This window comes from Nycticebus coucang, chromosome 13 (assembly GCF_027406575.1).
Source record: "Nycticebus coucang isolate mNycCou1 chromosome 13, mNycCou1.pri, whole genome shotgun sequence".
Classification (NCBI taxonomy): domain Eukaryota; kingdom Metazoa; phylum Chordata; class Mammalia; order Primates; family Lorisidae; genus Nycticebus; species Nycticebus coucang.
This window is the reverse complement of record NC_069792.1, coordinates 20,666,197-20,683,858: the sequence shown is the minus strand read 5'-3', so window position 1 is coordinate 20,683,858 and position 17,662 is coordinate 20,666,197. Positions and strand designations below refer to the sequence as shown.

General features: G+C 37.6%; 1 protein-coding gene across 6 annotated transcripts in view; it reads left to right on the top strand.

Moving 5' to 3' along the window:
* NCOA2 (nuclear receptor coactivator 2) overlaps window positions 1-17,662 on the top strand; it is a 322,367-nt gene that overhangs the window by 106,762 nt on the left and 197,943 nt on the right. For all 6 annotated transcript variants that reach the window (XM_053558597.1, XM_053558592.1, XM_053558593.1 and 3 more), the window contains exon 2: window positions 9,138-9,194. The gene's annotated coding sequence lies outside the window, so the exon portion shown is untranslated. The remainder of the gene's footprint in view (window positions 1-9,137; window positions 9,195-17,662) is intronic.

The following is a 17,662-nucleotide window of genomic DNA, read 5'->3' as shown; positions in this document are numbered from 1 at the left end:
TCATCTGTAGAATGGAATTGACAGGTGCCTACCTCTGGGACATGTTAAAAATAATGCCGTGAGTCATTGGCATCTGGTTTACCCTGAATGCTTAGTTGCTGTGCACACGTGTGAGCTATTTGCAATGTAAAGAAAATACCATTCCTCTGGTGTGGGTTACTTTTTGTTTTGGTGTATTGGTGTTGCCTAACCGATAATTAGAGAAGTAAGAATATAGGCCTGGAGTAAATGGATTTGGATGTCAAATGGTAGGTCTTTGACCTTTAAATATGTGCTACCTCTTGGTTGTAAAGTAGTCATGTTAGTTACAATACCTTCCTTTTGCCAGAGATACCCTCCTCTCCTACTAGCCTACACACTTTGTGTCCCTTTTTAAAATTAATATTCTCTTACACTGAAGTGTTGATTGTCTCAATGTGCTGGAGGTGGGGATTGACTATGACAGTCATCTGGGGAAGAGGAAGGGTTTAGGTGGGAAGGATCGTGCCAGACCTTCTGGGACTGTCTTTGAGTATGCCTCTAGGTGGTGGGGGTTAAAAACTGGGCCTGCTCTTTGTAGACAGTGGTCTGCTTCTTGTTACCCCACAGTCTTAAGGTATTACATTAATATATACAGTTGTGCATCACTTGACAGTTATCTTCTGGGAAATGTGTTGCTAGGCAACTTTATCACTGTGTGAACATCATAGAGTGTCCTTACACAAACCTAGATGGCCTGGCTTACTATACACCTAGGCTTTGTGGTGTAGTCTGATGCTGCTTCTAAGCTACAACTCTGCTCCGTGTTTCTGTACTGAATACTGTAGGCATTGGGATGTATTTCTGTATCTAAACATAGAAAAGATAGATTAAAAATCAGGCATTGTAACTTGATGGGACCCACATTGGGATATGTGGTCTGTTCTTGACCAAAATGTTATCTGGCCCTTGACTGTGTATATACACAACCTTCAAGTATTTCACAGGCTTGTTTGCATTGCACCTAGGGATAGAAAAAGCAATGGTTCCAGGCCCATTTTGTGTCGGTCAGAGTGGTCATTGAAACTAGGGAGAAGACCCTGAGGAGAAGGTACATTTCTGAGAGGCGTTCATAATCAAGGAGTTGTCTGCATTAATGGGAGAAAAACTGTGGAAACCCTGCTGACTGTGTGGCGGGGCCTTTTCACTTGGAGGGGGGTTGCAGACTGGTTGTTTGAGCAGCATGCTCTAAATTGGGGGGGGGGGGTATCCCTGAGCTTTTTAATCTGTTTGAGAAAGACTAATTTCTGCCCAGTAGCTCATCCTTTTCTATTTTCTCCTATAATTCTATTAAAGGCTATAGTGTGAATGTTTTACCTGAGCACCCTAATTAAAGCTCCAGGACTTCTGCCAGAGTATTGTTTAAAAATCACTAGTCTAGCTCTGCAGGTTGTTAGCAGGTTGTTATCTTGCACGGAGAGGGATCAAATCTTATCCTTGGCCCTGAAGGAGTCTGCAGTGTAGGGAAGAAGATACTTTCAAGCATAAGGTAGTGATAGCAATCATTTGCACATGCTGTGTCCAAAGCCTTATTTCCTATTCACTTGTCGACACTTAAGCCTTCTCCAGTCTGATTTATATTTTTATCTCTGCAATAAAACTGTTCTTCTAAAGGGCACCAGTAAGTTCTGGTTGCTACATCCAGTGCAAACTTTAATTCTCTGTGGCATTTGAACAAAGTTGACCTTCCTCTCCTTCATGGAACTGTCTCCTCTTCGATTCTGTAGTATGAGTCTTTGCTGGTCTTCCTCCTTGCCTTTTAGATAATTTCTTCTCATTTCCTTGGTCTGTTCTTTTCTGCACAGTTCTAAATGCAGGAGTTTCTTAGGGTTTAGTTCAAATCCCAATGCTCCTTCATGTCTCCTGCCTAGGAGATCCTAACTGTTTCTGTGGATTCAAGTGCTGTTTTCATGTTAATGACTCCAAATTTAGTATCGTCAGCAGTCCTCTTCCAAATTTGAACCTTGTGTGTTCAGCTGCAGATAAGAGATTAATTGTTTTTCTAGCCATGAATACTAGTCTCTGGAGAGTTTCTGTTTTGTTATAGAATTGGTTCTGATCATGGTAGAATATGAAATGAGAAAATGAAAATTATTTGTTAAACATTTTCATTAATTAAGGGTTATTGTCTGCACTAGAAAGAACAAAGACAACATGAGCTTGTTTGCAGTATATACAAAAGTTAGTCAGTTAATTTATAAATTGTCTTGTCTAGATGCTGGTTTTTAGCTTCATCAGCTTAATGGGAAGTTTTGCTTTGTGCCTCTGGTACATATTCTTTATATATCTTTACATTATTAAGTCTTTTGTAATGAAACTTTGGGATTTTACTGACTTAAAATTCATCTCTAAGTTAGGGTTTAGGATGTATTTGCATTACCTACGTAATATTCATAATGTACATATAATAGTATAATATGGTGTTCAGTAATCTGAAGTCATTCTCTTAGTTAATTTGTGCAAGTATGGCTTTCCTCTTGAGGGTATACCATTTGAAACATGCTAAATTAAAGTGTATTTTATGTTTAGGAGTTTTTGTGTTTGTTGTTTTTTAAAGGGAAAATAAATTATTATACTAATCATACATTATGGGAGTATACTGTGGGTATTCACACGTTCTTGGTTGAAACTGTTGAAAATCACAAGTAGGCTCAGCGCCTGTAGCTTACGTGGCTCAGGTGCCCGCGACATACACCAGAGCTGGAGGGTTTGAATCCAGCCTGGGCCCGCCCAACAACAATGACAACTGCAACCAAAAATTAGCCAGGCGTTGTGGTGGGCGCCCTTAGTCCCAGCTACTTGGGAGGCTGAAGTAAGAGAATCACATAGCCCAGGGGTTGTGATTGTGAGCTGTGAGCTGTGATGCCAGGGCACTCTACCCAGGGTGACAGTTTGAGGCTCTGTCTCAAAAAAAAAAAAAAAGAAAAAGAAAATCTCAAGTAATTCCAGCTGTCTTCTTCAGCTTTTCTTCTGTTCCTTGTGTGTCTAATTTGTGTGTGTCTAATCCTCGTGTGTCTAATCTGCCAGCCTAATTGACTGTCTTGATTGGACTGCTGCCTGGATGAGGAGGTGAGGGACCCTCGGCCCTGAGTTGGAGCGGGAAGTGTGGTGGTTGCGGGCTCCCGTTGGTTAGTCATATCTTTGCAGCAGCATGTGCTGTATTTTCAGTTGTCCATCAAAAACCAGTTGGTTGTTTAGGGTTGACGAATGGATTTTTGATTCATGTATCCACCCTGATCTGTTGGTGATTGCTTTTTGTGATTGGTGGCAACTTTGAGAAGATTATGAGGCTGCATTTGGACTGAGGGGAAAAAAGTGCAGAATGTAGGGAATACGTTTTTGCTATTCTTGTTAGGACTTAAGAAGCTCCAAGGAGGCGGTTTCCAGATTGGTTATATTTCTGTCATCTAATCAAAGTTCGCAAAAGTTTGCAAGTTTGCAAAAATGGTAGCATTATCAAACAAGGAACTTCTGAAATAGCCCAGTGTGTTAAGAGCATACATGCACTCTGGAATCAGACCCTGGGGTTAGAATCCAGGCTGTGCCAGTGGTTTAGATGAAGTACTTCAATTTCCAGTTACTTTTTTGTATGTACAGAATGGACCTAGGAATGTGCCCGCCTTGTTGGGTTGCTCTGAAGAATCAATTAGGTAACACATATGAAGTCCTTTGCTTGGTGCTCTCACAGAGTAAGTATTCAATAAATGGTAGTGATCGATCTGTGTGTCCTGCTCTTAATCTAGTAGCTACAAATTAACATTTTTCTAGCCAGTATGATAGATGTTTTCCCAATTTACTGTACTTTCCCTGGGTCTATTCTTATGAAAAATAAACAAAATGAAATACTGAGCATATCTCCTCCCAATCTCCCAACGCCCTTGTAAAGAACCCATTAACCCGCACAGCTCAGAAGCTGCCAGTAGTGTTCTTCTGTGTGGTGCTGGTTCCGTCCTGGCTTTTTGTCTCAAAGTGCTGCTGTGTTACTCAGCCTGCAGGTTGAGACTCCACTTGACAAGCGTTCATGCCACCATTTGTAACTAAAACCACTTTAACTCTTAGATTTACCTACTCACACAGTAACCTTAGCCGTCACATAGGAAGGAGGAGCAAGGACACAGAGGTGTGATTGTAAAAATCTCATAACTTCTTTCAACACTTGAAAAGTTGAGGTATCATTTGCAGACCACAAAATGCACCCATTTTCCGTGTACTGTAGCCTGAGTCTTAGTGAATTTATATACTTGAGTGTGTCTGTGTCTCTTACTCATCTTTCTTTAGAACATAATTCAGTTTTAGTATAATTTTGTCATCCACAACAGTTTTCTGTGTCCGTTTTTAGTCAATCTCCATTTCCATTTCCTGACCCAGGAAATCACTGATTTGTGTTCTATAATTTTACTTTTTCTAGAAATTTCAAATAAATGGAACCATACCAGACAGTGTGTGCTGCCTCTGTGCCCGCCTTCTTTCGTTTGCACACTTTGAAGTCATCTGCGTTGGGCACATTGGCAGCCCACTCCTTTTTATCATTGTGTGGCAATCCCTCGTATGGCTGTACTGCATTTTTAAAAAAATGAACATTTTTATTTCCCATTTTTGGCTATGTAGACAGTAGCTGCTACACACATTCATGTACAAGTCTTGTTTTTTTAATGGACATCTCTTTCCTGGTAGGAATGAAAACATAGCAGGAGTAAAACTTCTGGATTATATGCTAAGAAACTCCAAATTGTTTTCCAAGCAGTCTGGCCCTTTAGTGTATTTTCCAACTTGCAGTGGATGTGAACGAGTTCTGGTTTCTCTAAGTTCTTCTCAATCTTTTAGGCAGTTTTACTGGTTCTGTAGAATATTTCACTGTGGCTGTATTTTCATTTTCCTAATGATATTTAGTATTTTTTTTTTATAAACTTTTCCCCATTGTGTATATTCTATGGTGAGTTATCAAATAAATTGGCCATATGAGAATAATTGAGTTATTTATCTGATTATTGACTTGTAAGAACTCCTTATTCTAGATCCATGCCCCATAACTTACAATTATTTAGCTGTTTACGTATTCTTTTATCAGATAATTATTTTGCAAATATTTGTTATAGCCTGTGGCTTTTGCTTTCATTTTTTAAATGACGTCTTTTGAAAGGCAGAAATATTACATTTTGATGAAGTTCATTTTATCAATTGTTTTCTTTGGTAGTGTAAACTTTTTTTAGTGTGATAGCTAAAAAAAATTTTTTTTTTTTTTTTTTTGCCTAATTCAGGGACATTGTTACTCTCTCCAAATGCTTTCTTCTACAAGTTTTAGTTCCTGTTTAGATCTGTGATCTAGGCCATTGCGAGTTACTTTTTGCACATGATTCAAGGTAAGGATTGATGTGTTTAGAATCGTTTACTGAAAAGACGGTCCTTTCTCATTGAATTACCTGGCCACCTTTATTGAATATTAATTAACATAGGTGTATGGTGCTGTTTCTGGACTTGGTACTGTTCTGTTTATCCTTATGCTAGTATCCCACTGCTTTGATTTCTATTACTTTATAGTAAGTCTTGAAATAGGGAATATAAGTTCTTCAACTTATATTTTATTTTATTTTGAGACAGCCTCAAGCTGTTGCCCTGGGTAGAGTGCTGTGACATCACAGCTCATAGCAACCTCCAACTCCTGGGCTCAAGCGATTCTCCTGCCTCTGCCTCCCAAGTAGCTGGGACTACAGGCACCCGCCACAATGCCTGGCTATTTTTTGGTTGCAGCCGTCATTGTTGTTTGGTGGGCCCGGGCTGAATTCGAACCCGCCAGCTCAGGTGTATGTGGGTGGCGCCTTAGCCGCTTGAGCCACAGGTGCTGAGCCAGTTCTTCAACTTTTGATGCATGGTTGTTTGTTTGTTTAAGGCAGGATGTCACTTTATTGCCCAGGCTGGAATATAGTGGTATGAATGTAGCTCACTGCATGTCTGAATGGGGCTCAAGTGATCCTCCTGCCTCAGCCTCCCCACTGGCTGGGACTACAGGCACAGGCCAGCATGCCTGGCTGATTTTAAAAGAATATTTTGTAGAGATCTCACTATTTTGTGTAGGCAGGTCTGGTACTCTTGGCCTCAAGTGATCCTCCTGCTTCGGCTTCCCAAAGTGATGGAGTTACAGGTGTGAGTCATCTTTTAAGGTAGTTTTAAAGTACCCTTGGTTCAAAAATTTCAGAGTCTCTTAGGAGGCTTACAGGTAGATGAAGATATGAGGACACCATAGGGAAAATCAGTTCTAAGTGGGGTAGGTACAGCTAAAACTTGTATTTTTTATCATGTTACTGAGTTACTGGTTATAGCCAGCACCATTTAACAGAAAGGCACTTGGGAGGATTGTAATCATATTGCCTACTATATACGAGGTGCTTTATATAATTATCTCATTTAATATTTCCAAAATTACACTTCCTGAGTCACATACCTAAGTTGGTAACAATAATAACAATATCAGTACTGACAGTATTTATTTACATGGTAAAGCCAGAATTTGTAACCTGGTCTGTCTAATGATACTAAACCCTAGATTGTTTCACTCTGCCTTCTAATAGTGACCATCGCTTTGTACAAAGGTATATGCCGGGCGGTGCCTGTGGCTCAGTCGGTAGGGCGCCGGCCCCATATGCTGAGGGTGGCGGGTTCAAACCCGGCCCCTGCCAAACTGCAACCAAAAAATAGCCGGGCGTTGTGGCGGGTGCCTGTGGTCCCAGCTGCTCGGGAGGCTGAGGCAGGAGAATCGCTTAAGCCCAGGAGTTGGAGGTTGCTGTGAGCTGTGTGAGGCCACAGCACTCTGCTGAGGGCCATAAAGTGAGACTCTGTCTCTACAAAAAAAATGGTATATGCCTTTTCAGCCTGTGGGCTGGAAGCGGCAGTGATAGGTAAGAGAGAAAATGAGATACATCCCTCTGGCTTTTCTTGCAAGGTTCCTGTCAAGCTTCCTTGAAACAACCTGCAGGGGCTTTGTGAACACTATCTGGACCGATCCAGTAATGAGATGCTTGTTTATCAGTGAGCTTTTATTACTTGTTCTTTGAATGACTACTGTTTTCCCTTAGTAACTTATAAAACGGTTTGTGATTCTGTATTCATAAAGTATTTTATTAATTTTATTTAAAATGTTACACCAAGACATGTGGTTGTCTGGAAATGTCCTCATGTCTCTTTCTTTAGAAGGGGTGTGCTGACACTTTGCCTCCTGTTCTGTGCACATATTAAATAGAAGTTTACTGAGTAGTATAGAGCAAGCAGTAATAGTTTAGTGTCATCATTCCTACTAATAGCACAAGTGTTAGCTTATGATTGTTGCATAGTATGATGTCCTTGAGCAAATTAGTTGTTGGTATAACATTATAATGGGCTTACGTAGGTCAGCATAATGAACTCATGACTTATCACACAGTAGTTTATTACACACCACTCAGAGACTGCCACTTAAGTAGGTTCCATTTGTTTTATTTACTATGATAACTTCTGATTTGTATACAGACTTTTTGTTTGCTTTTTGTGAATCATCTCTGACTAATACTTCAGCTGTATTTCACTTTATATGATGATCTCAAGACCGGGCAGTCTTTTTTCCCCCCTCTCCCCTTCCTTGAAACACCTTCCTATAGGGGCTTTGTGAAAACTGTCTGGACTGATAGAATAATGGGGTGCTTATTTATTAGCGAGCTTTTATTACCTGTGAGGTCCTGGTAAAAATCAAAGTGTAGTTTTTTTGATTTCTTTCTTCTTTAGCCCTCTTAGGAATCAGATTTTCTGGAAAAATAGTAATTTGGATATTAAATTAACTTTTGTGCTATCAAGTTCAATTTACTATTCTAAAGAGTAGAAAGGGCTCTTAGAAGAATTAATACTATTTTAAGTTTGATAATGAATCCAAAATATAAATTATTACTGACTAGTGTCATCTGAAGGAAAAACAAATCTAGTAGCTCAGTTGTAAAACAATTTCTTGAAGCTCATTAAATGTAGTATTAGTTAATGGTTTTTAAAAAGTCACATTTTCAGCACCACTGCTGGTAGCAATTGAGCGATTTTTCTTTGGTTTGTAAGATGCCAAAGTGGTAAACATTAATGTATGTAAGGTATCTGAAGCATGCATTTCTTGAAATTTTGGGAACAAACTTCTTTGGTGCAATGGAAGGATCAGAGAAAAAAGTCCAACCTGCCTTCCACGGGGCCGCCTGCTGATTATTTGAGGACTCTTTCGCTTATCTGTGTAGTTGGATATCACAGAAATTATGCATGGATCTATTTTTGCTCATCAGCTTTTGTTAGTATTTGTGTATTTAATGTAGGACCCAAGAAAACTCTCCTTGTAATGTGCAGCAGAAAAGAAAAAGTGTTGGGTACCCCTCAACAGTGTTGCTTACAGATAAACTCTGTGATCGCAAAGATGATTCCGACCCTGAAGAAACTTGACAAGCCGTTGCACACATTGTTGACAATGTTCAATTCTTCCTTTTCTTATTCACCTTTTCCCTTGCAAATTGGCTTTGTTGTTATATATGACAGCATTTTTATTCCCATAAAGACTTTTCTTGAAGTAACAGATTATTCGATCACTTTTGGTACTTCCTTTGTAAAACAGTTATTACATCAATTTTTAATTCAGTAATTTCAGGCCTTTGGGGTCTGTATACATAAACTGAATCAGGGCAAATTAAGATCAGTATGTGAAATTTACTTATTTATTCATTCAACAAACCTTCACTACCACACACTGTGCTGTCCCTGGGAGTGCAGTGTGTGAACGGCTTGCTGAGGTCTCCTGCTTTTACTCAGTTTTTGATTTGGTGGGAAAAGCAAATGGTTAGATAAGCAGTTAAAATAATTGTAATGACAAGACTTAGAAATTTATAAGCACTTTATAATTCACAATGATATGTGGCCTTTATGTAGTATCTTACATTATCTTGTACAGATACGCTGCAAGTCTCCTTCACTTACCGTCCAGTTTAATGAAGTGATACTGTGAACAAATCTCACTTGTATGTTGATGACAATTAATAAGTATTGCTTGAAAACTGGTTGTAAAAATCACATCTACTCTAAGGATGGCAAGACTCCTCATTATTCATGTTTGTTTGTTTGTATTGTAGATTTCTCTTGGATTGGGGGAAATACTCATAGATCTTCTGCACTGTGTACAGGCCCAGGTGAGTTAAAGTTAAATCTTTTATATTGGAATATTTTTATTCTTTTTAAGTAAAATCAGATATTTAAAAATGATTCAATTAATTGTTTAGAAACTAAAATGAATATAAATAAAAACAATAAAATGTGTATTTGCCTACATTTCTTTTATTATGAACGTTTTTAATGGATGTATTAGAAATGAGATTTGAGGGCAAAATGAACACATCTGTTTACTGATTACTATATGTATTTGGGGAAGAGTTTACATATATACCCTGTGGAAGAGTTGATTATAATTTATTAAATTATAATTCCATAGCCTGGCAAAATGTTTACATTTATTTTTATATGCAAAATAATTTGAGCAGTGATATTTTTCATTTCTTATCAAACGAGGGTGAAATAAGTAGAAAAGTTACTGTAGATTTTAGCAGGAAATCTTAGACTTAGGAAGATGGATGGCAATGATGTGAGGCAGTCTTTCTTGTGCAACCACTCTGAAATAGCTTCACCATCACTCCTTATCGCAGAAGTGTAATTTGTTTTTCTCATAGCCTTTATTTCAGCGTGGTACATTCTTTTTATTCTTTATTTAAAAGCTGCTTTACTAGCTTCACAAACATTGACACAATTTCTGCCTTGTTCAAAACAGCATCCTTATCCCTTAGGAAATGTTTGTTAAGATAATTATTGGGTAATAAATATTAAGAGCATATTTATATTTAGGGTCATTGAACTCTGCATTTACAAATACAGTTAAAAATAGTTCCTAACACTTACAGATATTTTAGATATAAAATGAGTTTATACCATGAGTTTAAATTACATAGCTCTTCAATGTTATGAAAAATTAGCTGGGTCGGATATTTTATGTATTAAAAAATGCCTAACTGGGGTAGAATTCAGAAGCTAGCTCTTCCAGTTTAACAATTTTTCTTACTACCCCGTAAGGTACCTATGATCAAGTAAAGAAAAAACCTGAAGAAAGAGTGGTAGTTCCTCACCTTCTTGCTGGATCATGTTGACATAGTGAATGTGTTTTGGGGTATCTGCGTAGAGTGCAAAAGTAGATTTCAAAATTGTCCAGTTTTAATTTCTGAAAACCAAGTAAATTAAAAACTTTTGCACCACCTGCCACTGGATACAAAGTGTAACTTGGTTGGTTTTCTGTTTCTAGATTTTGTCCTTTTCCTGCCCTGAATATTGAGGTTTGACCTCATTATCAAATGTAGCTATAAGTATAATTTTATAAGCCGATCGCTCATTTTCCTGGGTCCCTGACAGTCCTCTCTGTTCCGTGGTATTGCTTGCTGTCACTGGGTTCTCGGTTCTTGTTTCTTTTTTGCTATGTCGTGCCTTCTTAAGGCACGTACCTCTCCTTCTGCCACCATGAATTTTCATTTATAGAAAGAACTAAGTCTGACGTTTAGGGGTTTTTTTAAACAGTGAAATTTTAGGGATTATATAGCCATTTCTGATTCACATCTATTTTCTACGTGCAATTTGCAGAGATTCCCTTGATAATACTAATAACAGCAACTCCTACTTATCACTCTCTTGCTGTGTGCCAGGCATTATATAAGTGCTTTCCAGTTATCTTTAGAATAACAGATAAGGAAATTAGAGCTTGGAGAGGTTAAGTGACTCTAACAAGGTCATGTCAAGTAAGTGGCAGTTTGCCACTCCAGAGACCTTGATCTTAACCACTGAGCTCCATTTTCTTCCTGAATAACCCCTAATACAAGTGTGTTTGTGGCATAAAGTATAGTATAAAAAAATCATATTTATATTTGAAGACGTCAAAGTTAAAATTTTAAAAGTCAGACATTTCACTCATTTTGTTAGTGTGTCTTAACTTCTAACCTTTATTTTAAGCTGTGAAACTTGTTACTCAGTTTACTATAAACTGTCTAAACAATTTAAACTCCATTCTACCACTTTTATTTTGTATTTACTTTTGGAGGGGCATGGCGGGAGATGATCATTTGCGTTTCTTTTTACATTGTAAACATAGTATGTCATGTTTCAGGATTCTTCCTCTCTTGCAGTATTAGAAATTTTATGTTATTAGTGACATCTGTTGTTCATTGGTTAAGTCGCTTTTCCTGTAATGAGCATATTGTTTGAAATACAGTGAGTAGGCTGGGCAGGGCCCATGTGTAATCCCAGCACTTCAGGAGCTGGAGGAGGGAGGATCTCTTGAGCTCAGAAATTTTAGGACAGCCTGAATAAAAGTGAGACCACAGCTCTACTAAAAAATAGAAAAATTAGCTGGGCATCGTGGTGAATGCCTGAAGTCCTAGCTACTTGGTAGGGTGAGTCAGGAGGATGGCTTGAGCCAGGAGTTTAGGGTTGCTGTGACCTATGATGACACCATGGCATTCTACCTTGGGTAACATAGTGAGACTCTGTCTCTTAAAAAAAAAAAAAAAAGATAACAATAATATATGTATATAGTTACTATTGAATTACTAAGAACCTTTATCTTTAAAGCTATGATAATTTATGTTTTTTGAGGAAAGTTTTTAAGTATTTAAGAAATGAAGATCATAGTTGGTTTTAACAACATTAGTTTCTCTAGTTAATTTTCAAGACTGAATAGGGCATATTGTATAAAAATTGGGGGGACTTGAACAAGTACCCCAAATTAGACAAGATGCTCTTGAGGACAAACTTTGTTGAATATACTTTAAAATTTTGACTTGAGGGCGGTGCCTGTGGCTCAAGGAGTGGGGCGCCGGTCCCATATGCTGGAGGTGGTGGGTTCAAACCCAGCCCCGGCCAAAAAAAAATTTTGACTTGAAAATATGGTTAATATTTCCTTTGACTTGCGAATAGCATGTGTTAAATGCAAACTTCATGTTTTTGAGTGTATGGAAAATGAAATTGAATTGGAACAACAAAATTCAGTTAACAGACTAAATTGTGCTTTTTAATCTATAGATAGGTCATTATTTTCATTTTGGTCTCACATTTTAAGTGTTTTTGAAGTTAGGCAATAAAATTTACTTGGCATTGAGAATCAAAATAGGAGGAACAAGAGCTAGATAAATCTGCTTGACAGTATAGCCTTGAAGTGTAATTTTCTCTTCCCTCTGGAAAGTTAAACTCACTGTAGATTTATATAGACCGTGAATTTATTTATAAGTTTATTTTCTCTATGCTGAAAGAGTTGAGGTGGGAGGATAGGGTGAGGTGGGTGGGTAATTTAATAGTATTATGGCTTTTGAGGTATTTCCTTCAGGTGCCATAGGCATGGTGATCATAAATTTTGTAACAGTTGACAGAATGCCCTCGTCTTTTGATTATTCAGAGTGGAATCTCAAACTTAGACTCAGGGGAGACTCCTCTGCTCCTACTATGTAGAATCGGACTGCTGAGTGTAGGACATCAGAGGTTCTCTGTAAATTAAAATTATCTCACAATGAGTGTTGACACAAAGCCATCAGCTGGAAACGTATTTGTCTGACAGACCAATTTTTAAAGCATTTTTACCATTCTCTTCTGCCTCTGTCTTTTTTCTGTGTACACATCACTATGCATGGATTGGTTTAGTTTTCCTCCTTAAACGGAATTCCCTGTGTACCATTCCCTCTTCCTCCACCCTTGGTACCCACTTAGTCCCTTCTGCCCCCTCTTGGTCAGCGAGCTTTCCTTCCCTCCCACTCCTTCTTTTAGAGATAGTCGTTATGTATTGTATTGTGCTAGCCTATGATAAGTGCTGTGGGAAATAGAAAGAATGATTATTAAACATTCTTTTAGTAATGTTTAAAAGAGGGAGAAGTGATTTAGCATCTCCAGATTTCCTTGTTTGATATTTTTATATTTAATTTTGGTTTTCTGTGTTTTTTTTTTTTTTTTAAAGAAAGAAATTGGGCATTCATTTCTGATTTGATGTCTATGCGTATTCAAAGTCTTTTGAGTTGAGATTAAGGGAATAGGAGCAACAAGAAAATGCCATCATCAGTAAACATGCTTTTTACAAACAGAGTTCACAGTGTTTTCGCAGCGTGTTCTTGGTCGCTGTGTGAGGTCCGCAAATCACAAAGCACCTGGGTTAGTCTTCATGTGGGATCCTGGCGTTGCTATTTCCGTATCGACAGATAAGCAGAGGGATGTTAGTGGTCATAGTGCATTGCTGGAAAATGCCGGAAATAGGAGAGAATCTAATTTTTCTAATTAAATTCAGAAATGTAAAAATTTAGAATTATAGACAATAATTTAAAAACTTTCATAAAATACGTAAGGATGTTTCTTGGAGTATAAGAGAATTGAATTTCAATACAGACCTATTCTACTTAACTGTGAGAACAACTGTTTTTAAATTGAAATTTAAAAAATGTGCCTTCTATTGAAATAACTGATATTCTTTGAACGTAATTAAAATGACAAGTAGTACCAGTCTGTATCTCATCTAGATCTGTTGAGTTAGTATGTCTTAGAGGAGGTAGCCTTGGGGTAACTCTTCTGAGAAAGGGCAGGATTTCTCAACTCTGCCTTTTTTGTAGTAAAAAATAGCATTTATGCAGAGGATTGGGAGAAGTGATTTGCAGATTAGTTAAAAAAGCACCTTCTACTTTTTCTGTTATTGGCCCTTAGATTTCAATTCAAACTTCAGTACTTATCTGGATGGTAGAGTTGTTAGCTTTGTGGAAAAGGTCTATTATAGGCAAAATTTCATAATAATGCTGCCACAGTAACTTTCGAAATACTTGGCATTTGATGTCGGTCACTTAGAATTTTTAGCTGGCCTGTTCACTTGTACTTTGGAAAGAAGATGCTGGATATATTTTATTTTCTAAGCAGTGCTGAGTTTAAATCAGCAGACTTTGCCAGAATCTCCTTAAAGATAAAATGGCAACGAAAGTCAGACTGCTTCCATTAAACACCTCATATTTTATTTTTGAAGCTCAAATCCACATATGTTATTCTGAAATGTGTTCAACATCTAAATATAAGGGCTAAATTAGGCATTTATTAATAAAATTATCCATATCTGTAAAATTAAGTAGGTTTTTGCTTTTTGTTGTGATTCTTTGTATTAGATGTTTCCTTTGTGACTTCTGTTGCTAGTTTCTCTGTATAGCTGTAGAAGCTTTGCAAATTGTGATTTTATCTTAATTTCATGCATTAGCTTATCTAAGCCAGGCTTGCTAATTCATGAATGATTCATAGGTATATAAAATCAATGTGTTTTTTTGGCCTAGGTACAGCTACCTCTCTGTCTTCTCTTCTCAAAAGAGCAAAACCAGAGTCAGAAGTCTGTAGCAATTAGCCAAGCATGGTGGCTGTGCACCTGTAGTCCCAGCTACTGGGGAGGGTGAGGGCAAGAGGATTGCTTGAGCTCAGGAGTTCAGAGCTATAGTGCACTGTGATTGCACCTGTGAGTAGCCACTGCATTCCAGCCTGGGGAACATAGTGAGGCCTGATGTCTTTGGGGGGGGGTGGGGGGGGCAAAGAAGCCGCATGTAATAATGGCCGAGCAGAAGGCAGTGTACAGTTTGAATGTTTGTAGTACAGTTTTGGAGAATCTCTTAACTACATGCTCCATGGAAGGTTGCTTTTGGGGTGCTATTGTCTTCAGAAGTATTTGTTTTCACTATTTTTAGGAAAACTAGAATGGATTAATTTGAGGAATCCCTTTTCTTTAGACCAACAGATTTGTCTCTTTTGGGGCCAGTTATGTAGAAATGATACACTTAAAAAATTTTTTTATTTTTAATCTTAACCTAAATGACTGGAAATTTGTTACCCATTAATATCCCCAACATCCCTGCCAACCTCCCTGAGAAGTAAAAAGGACTGGAAAAGCATGGATGTGATGATGGGCCTGGGTAGGCGTGTATGTAAGGGTGAATGGGAGAGCTTATAAAACACCTGCCAGCACGGGACCTGAGTACTGAGACCTTTAAATCTGTGTCTAAACGATGAAAGAACATCTTTAAAGGAAACAGCGATGTCATAATTACTGAATTGCTAACTGAAACTAGAATAGGGAGTAGTGGCCAAGGAAAACGGTTGATGTGTCAGTTTCTTTCAATTCTTTGACATAAAAAAACCATTTTATCTAGATTACTGATTCTTTCTTTTATATTGCAGTTGTATTACAGTCCAAAAAAATAACTCGTTTCCTGGATTATAAAATGGAGTTTGAAGCTATATCATGGTTTCTCATGCTATATATTTAAATACAATAGAAAGTAAAATTCCTTTGACTTAATTAAACATTTGTTGGATGAATTAGTTTGGTTTCATGAGTCTCTTCTGAATATATAACAGATTTTGTTTTGTTAACCCAGTGGAATTTAGATTTTATGTTTTCTGTGTAGCTAGTTGGTTTGTTAAATTTTTCTCTTATATAAAAGTTAGATATTTAATGTTACTTATTCAAAACATCCATAAAATTTCATAAAAATCTTTGATATAAATTATTAATTTTTTAAAACTTGTTGACCAATATAATTTTATTACATATCAAAGCCAGTTTTCTCTTTAAAGTATGTCTTGAAAATACAAATATCTCCTTTCGTAAAAAACTGCTGTAATCTTTTAAATGTATTTTTATTTTACCATATCCTCAGTGCCAAAGCATATTACTTTAAATCATAATATGGATACACTATGTTTACCTGTTTCCAGTATTCTAATCTTCTTCCCCTGTACATGCCTCCTAGTGGGTCATCACTAAAGCTGTTTAATCCCAGAGCCAAATACTGGCTGCAGCGCTGGCCATAGCACTGGCCACAGATGCTGCCCTGGAGTGGCCACATTTGATGTGTGTGGAGTCCCCGCCACACCACGCGCCAGATGCTTCCTGCTGCATTCGTGATCTTGGTGCATTTTAGGGATAGAAAATATGAAGCATCGTTCTAATAAATTTGATGTCTTTGTCTTACTGTGATGTTTCTACTTCAGTGTTCCTTTCAGTTACATCATTATTTTGACTGAAACCTCTGGAATTAAGGGTCCTCTTTCCCACTACATTTCAAGGGCTGATTATGAAAATAATATACTTGATCGTGTGCTGATATGCCACAATGAGGTTTCATGAGGAAGCTAAAGTGTTTACAAATGTTTCGAAACAAAGATAAATACAGGTTACCTTGAAAGAGAGCAAAGGGAAGAAACAAACATTTACTATTACTATTGACAAGACTTTGTTCTTGACCTTCACATGGGTTATGTTAGCTTAAACTCTGGGTAAATTCTTGGTGTCAGAATGTGAAGTATTCTGATTCTGATTGTGTCTGAATTCTCTTTGAAATTGAGACTAAGCCACTTTTATTGTCGAAGCGTTCTAATTTTACGTCCTAAGCTATAGTTTATATAGTGATATAGAACTTTATGTCTTGGAGCTTATCTATCTGCTTTTACTTGATAACAATTGTGAAGACTTTTTATGCCTTCTACTGTATTAGTTAAGTGGTGGAAAATGATTCTGAGTTTATAAAAGAAAGTTTTGATTCACTGATCCCACAAGGTATTACATGATCAGTTTTGGTGGAAGAATGTGCTCAAAAGGTATAAATCAGGGAAAGAAATTGAGTAGACGCTTAATTAAGTACCATTTTTTATTTCATTAAAATATTTTCTCATTATACGTGTGTGCAGCCTGTCGGTTAATGGTCTGGTTTTTCATTTTTTATTTACAGATCATTTTTAACATTACGTCTGCCCATATTAATGCCTTAATATGTCATTAAGCATATAAATTTGTTTCATTTAAAATAACATTACTGGGCAGTGCCTGTGGCTCAGTGAGTAGGGCACCAGCCCCATATACCGAGGATGACAGGTTCAAACCTGGCTCCGGCCAAACTGCAACAAAAAAATAGCCGGACGTTGTGGCGGGTGCCTGTATTCTCAGCTACTCAGGAGGCTGAGCCCAAGAGCTGGAGGTTGCTGTGAGCTGTGATGCCATGGTACTCAACTGAGGGCGACAGAGTGAGACTCTGTCTCTTAAAAAAATAAATAAAATAAAATAAAATAACATTACTGGCGGGACATAGTGGCTCATGCCTGTAAACTCTAGCACTCTTGGGGGAACTAAGGCAGCAGGATCATTTGAGTTCAGGAGTTTGAGACCAGTTTGAGAAAAATATTTTTTTTCCCCTACCAAAAATAGAAAAAAATTAGCTGGGCGTTGTCATGACTACCTGAAGTCTCATCTGCTGCGGAGGCTGAGGCAGGAGGCTCACTTGCACACAGGAGTTTGAAGTGTAAGGTAGGGTAATGCCATGGCACTCCAACTTGGGGCAACAGAGTAAAACTGTCTCAGAACAAAACAAGACAAGACATTACTATATTACCAAAGATGATTAATCCTGATGGTACCCAAAATGCTAGAAAGTAGGATGTGAATACTAATGTATGTTTAAATTTAATCAAATGTACAATTCACTTATTTTGGTAGTTTTAGACCAATCAGTGATGTCTTTTCAATAGAAATAGGAATGTGAACCAAAGTATCCCCAGCTTTGCTGTTGCT